The 22,364-nt window shown below is 38.0% G+C and overlaps 1 protein-coding gene across 1 annotated transcript in view; it reads left to right on the top strand.

The window, feature by feature from the left end:
• The window catches only part of LOC116622199 (zinc finger protein 724-like), a 34,196-nt gene that overhangs the window by 5,371 nt on the left and 6,461 nt on the right, over nucleotides 1–22,364 (top strand). The gene's annotated exons all lie outside the window — the stretch shown is intronic.

Consider the following 22,364-nt stretch of genomic DNA (forward strand, 5'->3'; position numbering starts at 1 on the left):
TATTTTCATTGTGGTTACCTTGGAAATTGCTTAAAATATGTTAAAGGCATAACAAACAACTTTAAACTGATATTGTCAATTGCATAGAAAACTCTTCTACTTATCATCTCCACCCCTGCACCCACTTTATGTTACTGGTATCACAAATTCTATCTTTTATGTTGTGTACTTATTTACCCAGATTTATTATTTTTATGCTTTTATTTTTTAAAAAATTCTTTAGCAGAAATAAAAGTGATTTGTGCTACCTCATTACAATACTATGGATTACTGTAATTGTGTAAATATTTACGTTTAGCAGAGAGCTTTATGTTGTCATGTGGTTTCAGTTACTGTTTAGAATCCTTTTATTTCACCTAGAAAGACTTCCTTTAATGTTTCTTGTAGGACAGGTCTTCTGGTAAACTTAGGGGGGGCGGTTAATTAAGAAAGTCTTCATGTCTACATTCATGGAAATCAGTTTTGCCAGATAAGAGTATTCTTGGTGGTTATTTTTTGATCTTTCAGTACTTGAATATATTGTCCCTTGCACTTTTTCCTATCAGGTCTACTGTGAATCCCGCTCCTAACCTTACAGGAGCTCTCTTGTACAAGATGAGTTGCTTTTGTCACGCTGTTCCAAAATTCTGTTTTCACTTGTGATTTTCTGTAGGTTAATTATCAGTGTCACTTGTATTCATGTCTTAACATGTATCCTACTTTAAATTTACTGAACTTGTTGCATTTGTCCCTTTTTTCCACATATGTGGGAAGTACAAGTCTTTAGTTCTTCATGTAAACCCCTCGTCCCTTTCACTCTTCTCTCCTTTTGGGGTCCCCTTAATGTACATATTGGTCCATTTGTTGATGTTCCACGAGTCGCTTAGACTCTGTCCTTTTCCACATTTTCTTTTGTCCTCTCAGTAGATAATTTAAAACAAAGCATCTTTAAGTTGTCTGATTCTTTTTCTGCTTGATCAAATTTGTGACCGACCCCTTGTTGTGTTTTTAAATTCAGTGATTATATTCTTCAGCTCCCAATTTCTGGTTGATCGTCGTTATATTTTCTGTCTCTTTGGATTTTTATTTTGGTCATGCATAGTTTTCCTGATAACATTTAGTTACACTACCCATTTTCTCTTCTTTCTCCATTAGCATCTTTGTGATGGTTATTTCATTTCTGTGTCAGGCTATTAAGAGTTCTTTGTTAATTTAGGGCTAGTAATTTTGTTTCTCTGGTTGGAACATATTTTTCTATTTCTTTGTATGCCTTGTGATCTTTTGTTGAAATTAGATAATTTTTAAAAAAGAGAAAAAAGCCTCCTAGCCATGTATTCTGAACTTGGTTTCTACAGGGGAACAGATAATTAGTAATTTCAGGGGCCTGTCAGACATATTCTATATTCTGTCCATTTATATTGTCTCAATTTTTGTAATTCCCCAGTTTAAAAAAATGTAGTTCATGGGGTGCCTGGGTGGTTCAGTCGTTAAGTGTCTGCCTTCAGCTCAGGTCATGATCCCAGGGTCCTGGGATCGAGCCCCACATCGGGCTCCCTGCTCAGTGGGAAGCCTGCTTCTCCCTCTCCCACTCCCCCTGCTTGTGTTCCCTCTCTCTCTGTCTCTCTCTGTCAAATAAATAAATAAAATCTTAAAAAAAAAAAATTGTAGTTCACATTAGAGCCCATGGTAGCTTCCTCTCTCTGTCCTCAGCTATGTAGTCTCTCCATTGTTTGAACAAATTGCTCACCTTTTCTCTGAGCAACCATTACAGGATATTCAGAGGGTGCTCTCTTTCCTTCTGCCTTCCATGTCATGCATGACAAAAACTATTCCAGCAGGTAGCAGGAAAGAAGCCAGACCAATGAAGCCTTGAACATACAGGTCACTCATTTTTTTGTCTCCTGAGGGGAGGTAAGAGTTTTCTCACAGTGTTGCCATGGAGTGTCAGGGAGGGTGAGCAGCTTTTGTGGTCAAGTGTCACAAACTTTCCTTGTCTCTTCCATGTGTCTCTTCATTTGTACTTACTTGGGGGTGCTGTGTTCTAAATGGCTTCTGGAGCACTCTAAAAGGTAATTTGGTCCATTTTTGTCTCCATGATGGAATAAACCCTGGTACTTCCTTTTCCTCCATTGATGATGTACTATAGTGTTTATTAATTTTTCACATTAGAATTTTAACGTATATGTATATGAGTACAGTAAGTGGTATAACTTATTTTGTATCTTTTAGTTGTGTCTTTCCACAACACCATAGGCCTATTGGGAAAGACAGGCAAGGAATATTTATTTTCTGGAGTGATATGGAAAGATGTGGAAGCACTGGCCCTGAGTATTTATACTTAGTGAATGACTGGGAAGGTGATGGTGGTAGTCAAAAGCAGGCAGGAAGAATGTTATGATGGATATGACCCATGTGGGACAGTTACCATAGTGAAATCCTTACTGACAGACCAGATCAAGGATGGAAAACATTCAGGGAAAAAAACCCACCTTAAGTCATTTGCAGAGCAATGTCTTTGAACCCAGGGATGATAATCCATTTTTTCAACATACATATTCTCTGAAAGGACATTTGGATATTCTGGAAAGTCACCTAATCTGTGCTGAAAGTTTCATTCAAACCGTTTCAAATATAAGATTGGTTTAGTCATTCACTGATACATTTCTGAATGTTAGAAATTTAAAAATAAAGATAAAAATTCCTAATGTGATTGATTTGAGAAGTCCTTTTCAAAGGGTTCTTTATTCTCCCACCGACACATAATCCTTCCTTGTTGCACACTCTCTAAATTTGATTAACACAAAAGGGTCTTTATCCAAACATCACTGTGTAATACTTACCACATAATACTTAATTTGGAGCAAGTTTTCATGTGTTGTGAACTTAGGAAGGCCTTTAGTGAGTACTCTATTTTCCATAATTACCAAGGTATTTATAAAGGAGACAAAACTCACAAATGTAATGAATCTGGGGGAAATGTCAATCAAGTGTCAAATCCTAATAAACATCAGAGAACTCAGTTTCCAGAGAACCACAGTGGGAAAGTCTTCAGAAAGCTCAAATCTTATTGTACCTCATTATATCCTTAATCAAGTAAAAACTTAAAAAGGTAATAAGTGTGGCAAGCCTCTTAACTAGTCTTCAAGACTCATTCAATAGCAGACGTTTCATAATGGGAAGAAATCTCACAAATGTAAACAATTGGCAAAGTCTTTAACTACCACTCAAATATTATCAGCATATGGTAATACATAGTAGGGAGAATACAGACAAATGTAAATAAAATGCGGCAAAGTGTTTAAGCAGAACTATAAACTTTCTGAACATTATAATGTAAATAATGTGGCAATATTTAATTAATAATCAGAAGTATTCAACATGAAATTATATATACTGGGGAGATACCTTACAAATGTCAAGAATGGTGGTAAAGTCTACTTGGAACTGAAACCTTACTCAACATCAGAGCAAGCATACTGGATAGAAACACAATGATTGATGAACAGCCTCTGTTTTTAATATAGAGTTCAGAAAAAAACTTTTAGAAGGGATAAAAATATTAATGATGCAAATAATTGGCAAAGTATACAATAGAAAGGCAAATCTAAATTCAGAGAAGTGGTGCCTGGGTGGCTAGCTTTGTTAAGCGTCCGACTCTTGACTTTAGCTCAGCTCATGATATCAGGGTCTTGGGATCGAGCTCCAGTTCAGACTTGGTGCTAAATGCTTGGTATTCTCTCTCTGCCTCTCCCTCAGTCCCCCATCCTGTTCTTTCTCTCTCTCCAAAATAAATAAATAAATCTTTAATAAATAAAGAAATAAGATCAGGGAATTCACAGCAGAAAGTAGTAAACCAGTACCACTTTTCAGACATGATTCTAAATCAGAGTATTTATTATTGAGAAAAATCCAAATTTAAATGACCTAAATCAATTACATTGTAGCCTTGGACAGTGCAGTCTGAGGGGCACCAACCCCCTCCAGAACTAAAAATCTGTGTGTAATTTATAGTACCCAAACTTAAAACCATTCCTTCTTTGTCATGCAAATACAGTATTGTTGACCCGAAACCTTACCTAGAACATGAACAGTTAATCATCCCATTCTTTGTATATTGTACATATTCTCTACAGTATTTTTATAATAAAGTAAGGTGGAGAAAAGAAAATATTAAGGAAATATGTTTACACTGCTGCACTATATTTATAAAAAAAATATCTGTGTATAAGTAGACCCACACTGTTCAAACCCATGTTATAGAATAGTCAAATGTATTTGTTAATATTCCTGAAAGGATCAAGGGGGATGGATGTCTGGAGAGGGATAATTAGTTTCACTGTGTCTCTTTTTTTCTTTTGACCATATCTGAGTTATTTTGGAGGCAAATATTAGTAATTTTACTCTTAAATCATCTCATGCTAAGCCTTCAGTGCTCCCGGGCATTCAGAATGATTTGATTGTTGCTGTCTCTCAGACATGAGGGGTTATTGTAGGATGGGAATTCATTCATACCTACTTTTCCACGGGAGATTAAGGACACTGTAATGTCAAATACATGAAAAACGTCCACGTGGAGATGTTGTTTGTGGTTGACATATAAGAGTAAAATAAGTCATGACGAATTAAGTATACAGGGCATTATTATTTGCATATTAAAACAAACACTCTAATTTTTAAATATTTTTGCTAGTTGCTGTTTAAGACGAATATGGTGATAGTTTCTTCAAAGCTGAATGTATCTTCATTATAGGAATTTCTGCAAGTCAAGAACATTAGTTATTCGGTTGAAATAACGAAATTTTCACAGATAACTGAGGAATGTATAGCTAACTCTTCCATAAAAGGGTGTAAAATTATTATAAATCCACATTTACTCAATAATTAGCCTCAGTTTGAAAAGCATCGAAAGCACAACTCAGAGATCATTATATTAGAGGAACAAGAATGGTTCTTGAATGCGTGTGATAGGTATTTTGACCAGTGATCATACAATGATTTTGCAATAGTTTGTTTACAATGTGTTTGAACTCAATACACTTTCACTAAAAACACAAAATAGATTTAATGTGTTAACACTGATGTATATTACATGAAGTGTTATCCCGCACCACCTTATTCTGCCCCAACATCATCAAGGTTGCAGGTAAACAGACAAAGTACACTTGATCCTTGAACAGCATGGGTTTGAACTGTATAGGTCCACTTATAGTCAGATTTACTTATCGTACAGTACTATGCATATATTATCTCCTCCTTCTTATTTTCTTAACATTGTCTTTAATTGAGCTTCCTTTTTTGTAGGAATACCAAATATAACACTTATATAAGTATATATATACATATATATGTTTTTTAAAGATTTTATTTATTTATTTGACAGAGAGACACAGCGAGAGAGGGAACACAAACAGGGGGAGTGGGAGAGGGAGAAGCAGGCCTCCCGCTGAGGAGGGAGCCCCATGTGGGGCCCGATCCCAGGACCCTGGGATCATGACCTGAGCCGAAGGCAGACGCTTAACAACTGAGCCACCCAGGCGCCCCTATATAAGTATATATTAATTGACTGTTTTTGCTAAGGTTTCTTTTGAACAGTAAGCTATCAAGTGTTGGGGAGTCAAAGTTATAAACATTTTCAACTGCATGGGGGTGGATGCCCTGTACCCCTGCATTATTCAAGGGGCACTTGTTAAAGCCGTGGGATGGTATCATTAATAATGTTTTTTCCCAGTGACCCTAAATCTCAAATTATTTGAGATTAATTTTCTCCACGGTTTATGGATTATATCTTTTCTTTCTTTTTGAACTGCTGCGGCATTATGTTGTTTTTAATAAGGATGATATATTATTGAGAGTGTAGCTAAACAATTTCTTGATGCTGCTGATTTGGATTCCAGTTCGTGTAACCAGACTGCCTGCAGGGGACTTGAACTGAATGTAGATCCACCCAACAGCAAATACATTAGATAAAAGCCCCCACAGTCACAGGCAAAAGTAAGTTCCTGTATGACTTCCCCAGTAGTCTTTGTGAAAAAGTGTCCACTTCCAGTATATTTACCATAAGCATCCCTTAAAGAAGACCCCACACAGTTTACCATACTCCACTCATTTTGGTTTGAATTGTGCATTCTAGACTTGGCCCAGGAACTCCAAAGCACACCAGCCATGGACCCTAAGAACGACATCTGCTCTGGTTCCTGCCCGGGGGAGGTGCATTATGGTCAACATGAAATTGTTCTTCTTACCCTTTTAATGTTGTCCTTCTTGATCTCTGTGGTCCAAGGGGTGTTTCAGCCTCACCCTTGAGTACTGCAATTTGCCCACTGATGCCTTATGTGAAAGTTGCTAATTGAGCTTATTATGAGAATTACTAAAGTGTGAACTATGTATTTCACCATCTTTTATTTTTTTTAGAGGGAGGGAGAGAAAGGTGGGGCAGGTTAGATGCCCAGCATGGAGGAGGATATGTGAGCCTGATGTGGGGATTGATCCCACAATCCAGAGATGATGACCTGAGCCTAAATCTAGAGTGGGACACTTAACTAAGTCACCCAATACACCCCTTTACCATCTTAATAATGTCAACCCTCTATGATGATTTTAATGACTCATGAGCAAAAAATAAATGTTTCCCTATATACATGTATTTCTATGTGTATATTTATATGTGTGTGTATAAATATGCACACACATATACGTAGATTATGCTTGTTATCCTCCAATTAGAATATTGAAATGGTGTACATTTAAGATATTGAAATATAACACTATGAGTAACAACAACAACTTTACATTTTTATGATATTGAGGAGTTTGACAAACTCCTTTAGTGTTTTTTGTTTTGTTTTTTATTCTTCCAGAGATAATTTAATTTTTTAATTTTTTTAAATTTAAATTCAATTAATATAAAATGTAATATTGGTTTCAGAGGTAGAGGTCAGTGATTCATGGGTCTTATATAATACCCAGTGCACGTTACATCACATGGCCTCCTTTATGTCCATCACCCAGTTACCCCATTCCTCCACCCCGCTCCCCTCCAGCAACCCTCAGTTTGTTTCGTTTGATTAAGTGTCTCTTATGGTTTGTCTCCCTCTCTGGTTTTGTCTTGACTTATTTTTTCCTCTCTTCCCATATGATCCTCTGTTTTGTTTCTTAAATTCCACACATCAGTGGGATCCTATGATAATTGTCTTTCTCTGATTGATTTATTTCTCTTAGAATAATACCTTCTAGTTCCATCCACATCAATGCAAATAGCAAGATTTCATTTTTTTTGATGGCTGAGTAATATTCCATTGTGTATGTGTGTGTGTATATACACCACATCTTCTTTATCCATTCATCTGTGAATGGACGTCTGGGCTCTTTCCATAGTTCAGCTATTGTGGACAGTGCTGCTATAAACAATGGGGTGCACGTGCCCCTTTGGATCACTACATTTCTACCTTTGGAGTAAATACCCAATAGTGCAACTGTTGGATTGTAGGGTAGCTCTATTTTCAACTTTTTGAGGAAATTTCATACTATTTTCTAGAGTGGCTACATCATCTTGCATTCTCACCAACAGTGTAGGAGGGTTCCCCTTTCTCTGCATCCTCACCAACATCTGTCATTTCCTGACTTGTTAATTTTAGGGATTCTGACTGGTGTGAGGTGGTATCTCATTGGGGTTTTGATCTGCATTTCCCTGATGCTGAGTGATGTTGAGTATTTTTTCATGTCTGTGTTGGCCATTTGTATGTCTTCTTTGGAGAAATGTCTGTTCATGTCTTCTACCCATTTCTTGATTGGATTATTTGTTCTTTGGGTGTTGAGTTTGATAAGTTCTTTATAGATTTTGGATACTAACCGTTTATCTGATATATCATTTGCAAATATCTTCTAGTATTATGTTGGTTGTCTTGGTTTTGTCGACTGTTTCCTCTGCTGTGCAAAAGCTTTTTATCTTGATGAAAACCCAATAGTTCATTTTTTACTTTGTTTCCCTTGCCTTTGGAGATGTGTCTAGCAAGAAGTTGCTGTGGCCGAGGACATAAAGGTTGCTGCCTGTGTTCTATGATTTTGATGGATTCATGACTTATATTTAGGTCTTTCATCCTTTTTGAGTCTACTTTTGTGTACAGTGTAAGGAAATGGTCCAGTTTCATTCTTCTGCATGTGGCTGTCTAATTTTCCCAACACCATTTGTTGACGAGACTGTCTTTTTTTCCATCGGATATTCTTTCCTGCTTTGTCGAAGATTAGTTGACCATAGAGTTGAGAGTCCATTTCTGAGTTCTCTATTCTGTTCCATTGATCTATGTGTCTGTTTTTGTGCCAGTACCATACTGTCTTGATGATTACAGCTTTGCAATAAAGCTTGAAATCTGGAATTGTAATGTTACCAGCTTTGGTTTTCTTTTTCAGCATTCCTGTGGCTATTCAGCGTCTTTTTAGGATTATTTGCTCCAACTCTGTGAAAAAAGTTAATGGTATTTTGATAGGGATTGCATTGAATAATTAGATTGCTCTAGGAAGCATAGATATTTTAACAAAATTTGTTCTTCCAAAACATGAGCATGGAACATTTTTCCATTTCTTTTTGTCTTCCTCAATTTCTTTCATGAGTGTTCTATAGTTCTCTGAGTACAGATCCTTTGCCTCTTTGGTTGGATTTATTCCTCAATATCTTACAGTTTTGGGTGCAATTGTAAATGGGATCAACTCCTTAATTTGTCTCATTGTTAGTGTATAGAAATGCAACTGATTTCTATACATTGATTTTATATCCTGCCACTTTGGTGAATTCCTGTATGAGTTCCAGCAATTTTGCCGTGGTGTCTTTTGGGTTTTCCGTGTAGAGTATCATGTCATCTGCAAAGAGTGAGAGTTAGAATTCTTTTTTGCCAATTCTGATGCCTTTTATTTCTATTTGTTGTCTGGTTGCTGAGGCTAAGACTTTTAGTAATATGTTGAACATCAGTGGTGAGAGTGGACATCCCTGCCGTGTTCCTGATCTTAGAGGAAAAGCTCTGTTTTTCCCCATTGAGAATGATATTGGCTGTGGGTGTTTCATAGATGGCTTTTATGATATTGAAGTATGTACCCTCTGTCCCTACACTATGAAGAGTTTTAATGAAGAAAGGATGCTGTACTTTGTCAAATGCTTTTCCTGCATCTACTGAGAAGATTATATGGTTCTTGTCCTTTCTATTATTGTGATATATCACATTAATTGATTTGTGAATGTTGAACCACCCTTGCAGCCCAGAAATAAATCCCACTTGGTAATGGTAAATAATCCTTTTAATGTACTGTTGGATCCTATTGGCTAGTATCTTCGTGAGAATTTTAGCATCCATGTTCATCAAGGATATTGGTCTGTAATTCTCCTTTTTGGGGAGTCTTTGTCTCGTTTGGGATCAAGGTAATTCTGGTCTCATAGAACGAGTTTGGAAGTTTTCCTTCCATTTCCATTTTTTGAAACAGCTTCGGAAAAATAGGTATTTGTTCTTCTTTAAATGTTTGGTAGAATTCCCCTGGGAAGCCATCCGGCCCTGGACTCTTGTTTGTTGGAAGACTTTTGATTACTGCTTCAATTTCCTTGCTGGTGATGGGTCTGTTCAGGTTTTCTATTTCTTCCTGGTTCAGTTTTGGTAGTTTATAGGTCTCAGGAATGCATCCATTTCTTCCGGATTGGTTGGCATATAGCTGCTCATAATATGTTCTTATAATTGTATTTCTTCCGTGTTGGTTGTGATCTCTCCTCTTTCATTCATGGTTTTATTTATTTGGGTCCTTTCTCTTTTCTTTTTGATAAGTCTAGCCAGAGGTTTATCCATCTTACTAATTCTTTCAACAAACAAGCTCCTAGTTTCGTTGATGTGTTCTACTGTTCATTTGGTTTCTATTTCATTGATTTCTGCTCTAGTCTTTATTCTCTTCTCCTTCTGGGCTTAGGCTTTATTTGCTCTTCCTTCTCCAGCTCCTTTATGTGTGAGGTTAGGTTGTATATTTGAAACTTTTCTTGTTTCTTGAGAAAGGCTTGTATCGCTCTATACTTCCCTTTTAGGACCTCCTTTGCTGCATCCCAAAGATTTTGGACAGTTCTGTTTTCATTTTCATTTGTTTCCATGAATTTTTTAAATTCTTCTTTAATTTCCTAGTTGACCCATTCATTCTTTTTTTTTTTTAAGATTTATTTATTTATTTGACAGAGAGAGAGAGAGTGTGTGTGTGCAGGCAGAGGGAGAGGGAAAAGCAGGCTCCCAACAGAGCAGGGAGCCCGATGTGGGACTTGATCCCAGGACCCTAGGGTCATGACCTGAGCCGAAGTCAGATGCATAATGACTGAGCCACCCAGGCGCCCCTCCAAATTTCCTCTTGTGATTGAGTTACAGTATCAAAGCATTGTGGTCTGAATATATGCAGGGAATGATCCCAGTCTTTTGGTACTGGTTGAGACCTGACTTGTGACCCAGTATGTGATCTATTCTGGAGAATGTTCCAGGTGCACTTGACAAGAATGTGTATTCTGTTGTTTTAGGGTGGAATGTTCTGAATATATCTGTGAAGTCCATCTGGTCCAGTGTGTCATTCAAAGCCCTTATTTCCTGGTTGATCTTCTACTTAGATGATCTGTCCATTTCAGTGAGGGGAGTGCTAAAGTCCCCTACTATTATTGTATTATTATCGATGTGTTTCTTTAATTTTGTTATTAACTGGCTTGTATAATTGACTGCTCCCGTGTTAGGGGCATAAATATTTATAATTGTTAGATCTTGTTGGATTGATCTTCCTGTTTAATTCTGATATAGTGTCCTTCCCCATCTCTTATTACAATCTTTGGTTTAATATCTAATTTATCTGATATAAGGATAGCCACCCCAGCTTTCTTTTGATGTCCATTAGCATGATAAATGGTTTTCTAACCCTTCACTTTCAATCTGGAGGTGTCTTTGGGTCTAAAATGACAGCCTATCGATGGGTCTTGCTTTTTTTATCCAATCTGATACCCTGTGTCTTTTGATTGAGGCATTTAGCCCATTTACATTCAGAGTAACTAATGAAAGATATGAACTTATTGCTATTGTATTACCTGTAACGTGAATGTTTCTGTAGATTGTCTGTTTCTTTCTGGTCTATGTTACTTTTGGGCTCTCTCTTTGCTTAGAGGATCCCTTTCAATATTTCTTATAGGACTGTTTGGTGTTCACAAATTCTTTTAGTTACTATTTGTCCTGGAAGCTTTTTATCACTCCTATTTTGAATGACATCCTAGCTGATAAAGTATTCTTGGCTGCATATTTTTCTTTTTTTTTTTAATGATTTTATTTATTTATTTGACAGAGAGAGACACAGCGAGAGAGGGAACACAAGCAGGGGGAGTGGGAGAGGGAGAAGTAGGCTTCCTGTGGAGCAGGGAGCCCGATGCAGGGCTCAATCCCAGGACGCTGGGATCATGACCTGAGCCGAAGGCAGATGCTTAACGACTGAGCCACCCAGGCGCCCCTGTCTGCATATTTTTCTTATTTAGCATCCTGAATATATCATGCCCATCCTTTCTGGCCTGCCAGGTCTTGTGGATATGTCTGCTACCAATCTAATGTTTCTACCCTTGTAAGGTACAGACCTCTTGTCCTGAGCTTTTCTCAGTATTTTTTCTTTGTCTCTGAGAATTGCCAGTTTCACTATTATATGTCGGGGTGTTGACCTATTTTTATTGATTTTGTGGGGTTTCTCTGTGCCTCCTGGACTTTGATGCATGTTTCCTTCCCCAGATTAGGGAAGTTCTCTGCTATAATTTGCTCCAATATACCTTCTGTCCCTCTTGCTCTTTCCTCTTCTAGGATCCCAATTATTCTAATATTGTTTCGTTTTATGCTATCACTGATCTCTCAAATTCTCCCCTCCCCTTGTTTATCTCTCCTTTCCTCAGCTTCTTTATTCTCCATCGTTTTGTCTTCTATGTCACTAATTCTATCTTCTGCCTCATTTATCGTAACACAGTCTCCCATTTTTTATTGCATCTCATTAATAGCCTTTTTAATTTCTACTTGGTTATATTTTAATTCTTTTATTTCTCCAGAAAGGCATTCTCTAGTGTTTTCTATGCTCTTTTCAAGCCCAGCTAGTATCTTTATAATGTTATTCTTAACTCTGGTTCAGGCATCTTACTTATGTCCATACTGATTAGGTCCCTGGCAGTCAGTACTGCCTTTTATTCTTTTTTGCAGTGAGTTTTTCTGTCTTGTCATTCTTGCAGAAAGTGGTTGCTTTTCTATTTGTATAGTGGCAGCTATTCTTTTCTTAGATCTCTGGTTGAGTTTTCAGGTGTTCAGATTTATTTGATAGCTTTCTAGCTGAATTCCCAGGACCAGACAAAACTATGGTTTCTTACTCTTTCACCATCTTGGACTCAGTCCCCCAAACTCCTTTAGTGTTAAAGATTTTTCTATATAATGTTTATATTACCATGCTGGTTGTTTGATTGATCATCACTACTTGGGGTGTTTTCATTTTTTTCTTCCAGTTATTTCCTTCTGTTTTAGTTACAGCTCTACGAAAATTCCAGTGCAATATATTCAAGCAACAGTTAGTGTTACTAGGAATATTTGGTTTATTTATATTTAATATTCTAATGGTGATATTGGTGTTTGAATTTACCAACTTTTATGCTTTTCCTTACACCCAATCATTTTTTATTACTTGTTTCTTATGTCTTCTTGTTTACCTTTTAAGAAAATAATTCTAGGGGCGCCTGGGTGGCTCAGTCGTTGGGCGTCTGCCTTCGGCTCGGGTCATGATCCCAGGGTCCTGGGATCGAGCCCCGCATCGGGCTCCCTGCTCAGTAGGAAGCCTGCTTCTCCCTCTCCCACTCCCCCTGCTTGTGTCCCCTCTCTTGCTGTGTCTCTGTCAAATAAATAAATAAAATCTTTAAAAAAAAAAAAAAAAAAGAAAATAATTCTACATTTCATTCTTTTTCTGTAAATTTTGTATACTCAGTATCATATTGCTTTAGCTAAAAATTATTTTTTTAAAAAGAAACATGCTTTTTAAATCTAGTAACTGTGAAATTACATCCTGCCTTAATTTCAAGTTGTCAATATATGTACATTATGATATTTATTTACTTACATCTATTTTTAATGATAAAGATTTTTTTTTTTTAAAGATTGTATTTATTTATTTGACAGAGAGAGACACAACGAAAGAGGGAACACAAGCAGGGGGAGTGGGAGAGGGAGAAGCAGGCTCCCCACTGAGCAGAGAGCCCAATGTGGGGCTCAATCCCAGGACCCCGGGATCATGACCTGAGCTGAAGGCAGTCGCTTAACTGACTGAGCCACCCAGGCGCCCCAATGATAAGGATTTTTTAAAAATAATGTAACATGTTGAAATCATAAGTATGGAGCTCAAGAGAATTTCACAAACTGATCCCATCTCTAAGCCACTGAGATCATGAAACAGGATATTGTTTGTTGTGTTGAGCTCCTCAGTAACTTTCCCCGAAGCTCTGCAGTCCTTTAATATATAAGGCAAGAGATTGCTGTCCTCACTTTTGAACTTTATGTAAAAGTAATCAGGCAATGGGAGCTCTTTTGTATTTGGCTTCTTTTCTTTCCATCATTTGTGAATTTATCTGTATTTACCACAGGTTATTATGCCTCATTCATTAGAATGGATGGATCCAATTCCATTGTGAATATCACCTGACTGCATCATTCTACTGTTATTGAGTAGGTGGATGATTCTCAGTATAGGACTGTCAAGAATAGTACTGGCATGTAAAATGTATAATTTGTCTTTTAGTGATATGCACAAATGTGTGCTGGCTATTTATGTGGGACTGAATTGTTGGTAAATATGTTTAGATATGTTCGGCTTTAATAGATACTAGCAAACACTTTGCCAAAATCTTTATACCAGTTTTCCCACCACCAGCAGTGTACTGGATTTCTGAGTTATCCACATACTTTACAAAACTTGGTTTTTTTAATGTAGTTTTTTCACAGTAGTCTTCTGATTGGTGTGTGATGTTACCAAGTCGTGGTTTTATTTGCTTTTTTGTTGTTTGTTACTTCCTGTTAGTATGGAGTTTGGTTAACCTTTGGATAATCTCTTTTTTCAAAGTGTCTAGTGGGTTATTGTGCCCATTTATTTTCTGTTGTGATATCTTTCTCTTCTAGCTTTGTAGTTTTGTATATATCCTGAGAATGAGTCCTTTGTCTCCTCTCTCACCCTACCTCTATTTCTATCTCTTGAGCTTGTGATGCAGAGTAGTTCTTAATTGTAATGTAATCCAATTTGTCAGTTCACCCTTTATGGTTGTGTTTTTATCATTTTTAGAAATCTTCCCTTATACCAAGACCTCAGAGACAGAATCCTTTGTATTTTTCTAAAGACATCATTACATTTACAATTTTGTTCTGAAACCTATTAAAAATCAGTGTGTTGCATGTTTTGTGTAGTGATGGAGGTTTTCTGTTTTTCTTTTTTTCCCGTCAGGTTAGCTAACAAATTGAAATGTATTCTGAAAATATTGTATTGTGCTCTTTTCATTTGTTTGTACAAGTCTTCATATGCATTAACACCATCACAGTCTTGGATCAGACTTCTCCTGTGATTTTCTCCATCTTTTCCTGCCTCTAGTGATGTTTAGCAATCTCACAGGACCACACACTCAATGTCAGTTTTGATGTCAAAGACCTTCCATGGGCATCTTTACTCTGATGAATGATTATTTCAATATTCCCATAGCAGAATGACTTTCAGGGGCTTGGCAATAGAAGTCTTCTTCTTGTTATACACTGTAACTGGAATCGTGGCAATCTGATAGCTGTTTTATCATTATCTCTCTCTTTAGGTCACTGGAGATAAGTTCTATCAATTTTATCACCAAATATGAGTATAGTCAACTCATTGGTCATTGTCTCTAAATAAGTCCCACCCATAGTGACAGCTTTTGGGTGAAAAGATTTCTGCCATGATTCTGGATGCACACCTCTTTCATATGTTTACAGAGTGGCCAGAGGTGTGTCCATTGTGGTACAATGTGGGTCTTTGGTGTCTTCCAGACCATTCAGATTAGCTGTATGGACACTGGTTGGAAGGAGCTTAAAGTCAAAGCTTCCAGGTACATTGAGTTTTTAATTTTCCTCTGTATGTCACTGCCAAATGAGCAACAGAGCAGCAAAAAGGAAAATGAATTTTGGATACTGTCATGAATATCAGAAGAAAATCATACATTTGCTGTGTACAGCATTGTTATTATTCCTTGAAATCATGCTGTGAACTCATGACCTGGAGCAGAGTTTCCTTGATTTTCCTCAGGTACAGGCAAACAGAGTAGGTCGTGTGCATTCATAGGCTCAACATTTCCTCCAGATCTTCACCTAACTTCAACTCAATCCAAAGTATTTTTATCCTTGTGACCAACACTGTTTCATTTTACACAGTCTTGTCCAGCTTTTAAGTCTATGTTGCTCTTTTTAATATTCCCATTGATGGTTGGTGAATACCTCTGCCCTAATTCTTATGTGTTTCCCAATTCTCTGCCCTTTTTTTGTAATGAGCCATGATTCCACTATATCCAGGATGTGCTTTTCCTGGATAAGGAGTAAAAAATACTCTCATCTTTTCAGATAACATGTAAATTCTATGCTTTTGCACAGTTTAGTTTAGTTTTTTGTTTGTTTGTTTTTTGTTTTTTACCATGTCCTTTAGAAAGCTCACTATAGAAATTTAAAGTAGACCCTCGTGGGTATTGGGATTTCTTTACCTAGTTGAATGCAAGACCCATGGAGACATTACAGAAGTGAAAGTTACAGCTCACTCAATTCTTCTGTATTGTATCCTGCCTTTCATAGCCTTGCAAAATGTTTCCTGATGTAAATTGAATAGATTTTATCCCAGATCCTGTGTCAGGTTATGAATGTTTAATGAGGTGGTGTGCATATGGAAAAATTAGACTGGAGCCCAGCTGGTATCATACTGAGTGGTGGATATTGTTGGGAGATGAATCTCTATGAGTTACATTTTCTCCATGTGTTATGGATAGATGCTTTGAACGTTTTTATTCTAATTGTCTTTCCATTGATGTTTGTGTATTAAAAATCTTGGGAATATAGTGATAGTATCTTGCCCTTGGGTAGAAGACAGATTTGTTTATTGTACAGGAAAATGTATGTCTCCTTCCATGGCAAAAGTCTGGGCAGATATGCTAGATGTTCTGTTAAGATATTGTGGTTTCCTATGCCCAGAGTCTCACAGATGTGGCACAAACCCACTGCATGTCCAGCAGCTACCTGTAGGAATTGTGGGTGGGAGGCTGGCAAGTGAAATTAGTGTGATCAAGTTGTTGATGATGTTTGCTGTGTCATGAGCAATGGCCTTTGGTCTTCAATCTAGGAGTCTTCTGTCTTCTGCCAGCAGTGGAAAATTGTTAGAGGCCAACTTGTTACATTTATAGAATGTGTATAATCTTGGAATTTTTATAGTTCTTAAGATTATCCATGGACTGGGGCGCCTGGGTGGCTCAGTTGGTTAAGCGACTGCCTTCGGCTCAGGTCATGATCCTGGAGTCCCTGGATCGAGTCCCGCATTGGGCTCCCTGCTCAGCGAGGAGCCTGCTTCTCCCTCTAACCCTCCCCCCTCTCATGTACTCTCTCTCTCTTATTCTCGCTCTCTCAAATAAACAAATCTTTAAAAAAAAAAAAGATTATCCATGGACTTTATTCAAAACAAAATAGACATTCATGGGTGTGTTGTTGCTTTTGTTTGTTCATTTGTTTTGTTTTTCGTTGTACATATTAGTGAAATCATATGGTATTTGTCTCTTTCACATAGCATAATACCTTCTAGGTCTGTCCACGTTGTAACAAATAGCTAGAAACAACAAAAAAAGCAGAAACAGACCCATAAATACATTGAACAACCTGCTGGTTACCAGAGTGACCCCAATGGTAGGATGGGCAAAATAGGTAAAGGGTAATGGGAAGTACAGAGTTTTAGTTATGGAATTAATGAGTCATGGGGATAAAAGATATAGCATAGGGAATACATTCAATGCTATTATAATAACATTGTATAGTGACAGACAGTATCTCACTTGTGGTGAGCATCATAGAACCTATAGAGTTGTGAAATCACTGTTGTACACCTCAACTGATGTAATATTGTATGTCAGTTACAATTTTTTTGTCAGTTATACCTTAATAGAAAACAAAATAGAGGGACGCCTGGGTGGCTCAGTCATTGAGCATCTGCCTTCGGCTCAGGTCATGATCCCAGGGTCCTGGGATTGAGTTCCACATCGGCTCCTTGCTCCAAGGGGAGGCTGCTTCTCCCTCTGACTGCCGGTCCCCCCTGCTTGTGCGCTCACTCGCTCTCTCTATCTCTCTGACAAATAAAAAAAGAAAAGAAAATAGACACAGATAGGTTGAACTACTTTGTTAAGAAGTTGCATGTAGGGCGCCTGGGTGGCTCAGTTGGTTAAGCGACTGCCTTCGGCTCAGGTCATGATCCCAGGGTCCTGGGATCAAGTCCCACATCAGGCTCCCCCTACTCTGCGGGGAGCCTGCTTCTCCCTCTGCCTCTGCCTGCCACTCCCCCTGCTTGTGCTCTCTCTCTGTCAAATAAATAAATAAAATCTTTAAAAAAAAAAAAGTTGCATGTAAAGAAAGCTAACCTACTCTCCAAATGCAGCTAATCCTAGGTATTCATAGTAGGATATAGAGTTAGGATAGCAAATTTCTGTGTAACACAATGGAGAAAATGTAAATTATGGAGAAATGAGAGTATATAGGAGAGAAGAGAATGTGGCCAGCAGGGTGCAGAAGTGAATAGGACATAGAAGAGCCTGGAGTCCTCAAAGGCTAAGCAGCCCAGGAGATACAAGGAAGAACAGTAATTTCTCTCTCTTTTTTTTTTTTTTTAAAGATTTTATATATTTATTTGACAGAGAGAGAGACAGCAAGAGAGGGAACACAAGCAGGGGAAGTGGGAGAGGGAGAAGCAGGCTTCCCGCCGATCAGGGAGCCCGACCTGGGGCTCGATCCCAGGACCCTGGGATCATGACCCGAGCTGAAGGCAGACGCCTGACGACTGAGCCACCCAGGCGCCCAAGAACAGTAATTTCTTTTTTTTTTTTTTTTTTAAGATTTTATTTATTTATTTGACAGAGACAGAGATAGCGAGAACAGGAACATAAGCAGCTGGAGTGGGAGAGGGGAGCCCTATGTGGGACTCGATCCCAGGACCCTGGGATCATGACCTGAGCCGAAGGCAGACACTTAACGACTGAGCCACCCAGGCGCCCCAAGAACAGTAATTTCTATGAGAGTTTCTTCAGTTGTTTTCCCTGCAATGTGCTCTCTCTTATCTCTCACCACTAAAGTGTATGTAATAATAGCCACATATCTTATGAAGGCTTCTCTGTATGAGTGGTTTCTTGTGGGGACACTGGAAAATGCAACTGATTTTTCTGCCCATGTTCATTTTAGGCAAGGTCAGTTTTTAGAAGGAAGCCAGAGATGCAAACTGAAGAGATCCTGTACCCTGAAGAAGTGGGCATTAGTAAAAGTATAGGGAAAACTTGGTATTTTTACAAAGCTATGTAATCTGTGTGGTCCAAGCTAAGAAATCCAGCATTGAACCAGGACCATACTGTTCCTGCATTACTTGTCAAAGTGGGAGCTATTTCCAAGAATATGTTTGGCATGGTGACAGGAAGAAGGAGAAATAAAGGAGCCCCAGGGAGGAGTGGCGGATCCTGTTCACCCTGCAGGAGTGACATTAGGTTGAATGAAAAGTGAAGGGAGGGAAGGACTCCAGGCCCACCTATTTGGTCCTCTTCCCTATGTTGAGGGACTCTTTGAAACTGTTCATTTTCTCTGATGCAGACCTGGAATTTTGTGTGGAGCATACATTCTCAAGGTTTGACTGCCCGGAACTGCTAGTGTGCTTCAGATTATAGAAGTGGCTTTTGTTTTTGATAGAATTAGTGCTCTTCATTGAACTGAAGCTGGATTTCGTGCAGCCTTGATTCAATCTCTTGGTTCCCATGTGAGGTGCACCTCTTCCTTCTATTTTCCCACCACCTAGAAAAGAATAAATTTTTATCATTATTTGGTTAAACCTCACAGGTAAATGAGGTGAGGTAGCCATAGATTCAGCCCTGGTGTTAAATGGACTTTGCCCGTTCCTCTTCCACTTGACTAGATCAGTACCTTTGTACAGACAGGTTCCTTGCTATGGGTACTCTCAGGAAAGAATAGAACATCATCCTTGAGAGAAAAAAAATAAGGAAATAGGTCAGTGTAATGACTAGGACTTCTGTGACAACTCCCAGTCCATCACTGTTGCAATGGAGAAATCCCACAGTGTTTCAGGAATCCTGGAGGATATTACTAAGTGAGGGCAGGGTACCTACAGGAGATGAGAGTTCCAGAATTCTTTTATTTTTTTTTAAGATTTATTTGGGAGAGAGAGATAGCATAAGCAGTGGTGGGGCAGGATGGGAGGTGGGGGGGTATATATAATCTCAAGCAGACTCCACAATGAGTGCAGAGCCCCATTTAGGGCTCAGTCTCATGGCCCTGAGATCACAACCTGAGCCAAAACCAAGAGTTAGAAACTCAACCAACTCTGCCACCCAGGCGCCCTCATTCCACAAGTCTTGTACATCAGTTAACCTCCCATGTTAGGGTCTCTGGACCAAGCCTGTGTGTTTGAGCTGATCAGAATGCAAAGAGGACCCTGTGAAAGCCTGTGATTACACACAAAACAAAGCTTAAATACTCTACTATAAATTACAGTGTATGGGTCCTATATGTGGCTTGATATTTGAATAAAATGGATGTTTTCATGTTTACATTTAGATTATGATTTACTTAGCTGTTGTTCTGGACATTTATTTTACAACACTTATTATGCTTCCTTTGAAGAACGTTTCGTACCTGACACCAATGTGACCCATTACAGGTTCATGTACTTCATTTCCTCTGTCCTGTATGTCAGATTCCTCCACTACAAGATTAATAATTTTTCTCGGGGCACCTGGGTGGTTCAGTCGTTAAGCGTCTGCCTTCGGCTCAGGTCATGATCCCAGGGTCCTGGGATCGAGCCCTGCATCAGGCTCCCTACTCAGTGGGAAGCCTGCTTCTCCCTCTCCCACTCCCCCTGCTTGTGTTCCTTCTCTCGCTTTGTCTCTCTCTGTCAAATAAATAAATAAAATCTTTTTTTAAAAAATTAATAATTTTTCTCATTTATCACCACGTACCTTGGGAGGATTTACTGAAAGATGTGCATTAATCATCTCATTTAATCTGGAAACTCCCGTCTCTGTTTCACTTTGTAGTCAGCTTTGAAAATGAAGGCTCTCTCCTGTGTTTACTGGAGATAGTGGAGATTGTAAGTCCGTCAGCATAGGTCCTCCAAGTTTCCATTCTATTACACACTCATGTCACAGACCAACTCTTCCTTAGCATTTCTCTGTTGCTCTGTGGAAGGAAAGCATGCATCATATATGTTCCACTGCCCTAAGATTGTAAAATATAACTCAGCACAAAGGTAAATGAGCAAAAATTTAAGCAATATGTATTTCATTTCTATCATTTTGTGTTTGTCTCTGTGGTTTGTTTGCAAGACACAAAACCCTTCATCCACAAATAGATTTATGTTTTATGCCCCTGAAGACATATCTTAGATTCAAGGACAGTAAGGAATTTTTGGTCTATCATTTTTATTCTTTTTAATTTAATTTGTAATTTTTTTCTGTGTTTTATCCTCACTTACCTCTTTTAGTTGATATGTTCTATGATTTAATCACATTTGCATTCCCATTGTCACTTTGAAACCTGCTGTGAATCTTCTTTTATAGTTGCCTCTGTTTACTGGTCTGTGTGTTCCTCTTAGGCCTATTCAATGTCACACAATCTGGGGTAAAACTCAGGCTCCACTATCACTGAAGTTTTGGCAAGATATTTATTGAAAGATGAAGAACAATACTGTTTTCATAGGTTACTGTGGATTCCTGGATGAATTTATGAAAAAGAGTTAGAATGGCATGTAGTGGGTAGTAAATGTTCAAAAAGAATTGTTGTTTCTGCTCTTGGTGTTAGAAGTTGTAATTTCTACAATATTCTTTAATTTCAAAGTCATCCATGATTTCCTCTATGTTTTTTAATTTTGGGAATTTAATAGTGTGGCTCTTGAACTGAGATGTTGGCATCACTTGCAAGCTCATGAGAAATGTAGAAACTCAGACCCCACATAGAAATTCCAATACAAATATGAATTTTAATAAGATGTTCACTTCATTGTCATACACATTAACACTGGAGAAGTAGACCTCTAGCTCACCTTTACTTTTCCACTATTCTATCCCTGTCTTTATGTTTGTAGTACATTATTTTGGTAACAATAGCTTTATAGTATTCTTTTCATCAGTAAGTGTGGTACCACCAACATACTATTCAGTTTCAAGATTGTTCTGGGTATGTGTTATCCTGTGACATCCATATGAATGTTAGGATGGTTTTGATCTTTCTGCCAAAATTGGCATTGGGATTTTGATAAGATTATTTTAAAGGTTATGTTATTGCTTATTCTGATCTCCATTTTATTCATTTCTATTTTTTCTTTTTTAATTCCTTCCTTTACTAAATTTCAGCTATGTTTCTTCTTTTTCTAGTTCCTTGTAGTGTAATGTTAATTTTACTTTTTTGCAAATTTTTCTTTTTTTTAAAAGATTTTATTTATTTGAGAGAGAGAATGAGCAGGGAGAGGGGCAGAGGGAAAGGGAGAAGCAGACTCCCCACTGAGCAGGGAGCCTGATGTAGGGCTCCACCCAGGACGGTGGGATCATGACCTGAGCCAAAGGCAGGGGCCCGACCGACTGAGCCACCCAGGCGCCCCTGAATTTTTTCTTAACTCAAGCATTATATCATAAAAAAATGGAAAAGTGAAAGTCTAGGAGGGAAAATTCACAGAAATAAACAATAAAAGTGATGTCCAATAAATAAAATAGCATAAAAATTAAAAAACGGATTCTTAGTGTTTTCTATACATCATGTCGTCTGTGAACAGAAGTAGTTTCTCTTTTCCTTTTTCAGTTGGATTACTTTTATGTATTTTTTTCTTGCCTAATTGTTCTGACTATAAAATCCACTACTATGTTGAATTGAAGTGGTGACGTCACTTCAGTACCTTGTTTCTGATCATACAGAAGGCTTCATTCTTTTACTATTGGATATGTTAGATTTCAGCTTTTAGTACATACATGGCCTTTATTAGGCTGAGTTGATTTCCTTTTATTCCTACCACTGAGTGTTTTAAATCATGAAACAGTGTCCAGTATGCTCACTTTCTTCTTCTGCACGAATAAATGTGATCATGTCATGTTT

Source organism: Phoca vitulina, unplaced genomic scaffold, assembly GCF_004348235.1.
Source record: "Phoca vitulina isolate PV1807 unplaced genomic scaffold, GSC_HSeal_1.0 scaffold52, whole genome shotgun sequence".
Taxonomy (NCBI): domain Eukaryota; kingdom Metazoa; phylum Chordata; class Mammalia; order Carnivora; family Phocidae; genus Phoca; species Phoca vitulina.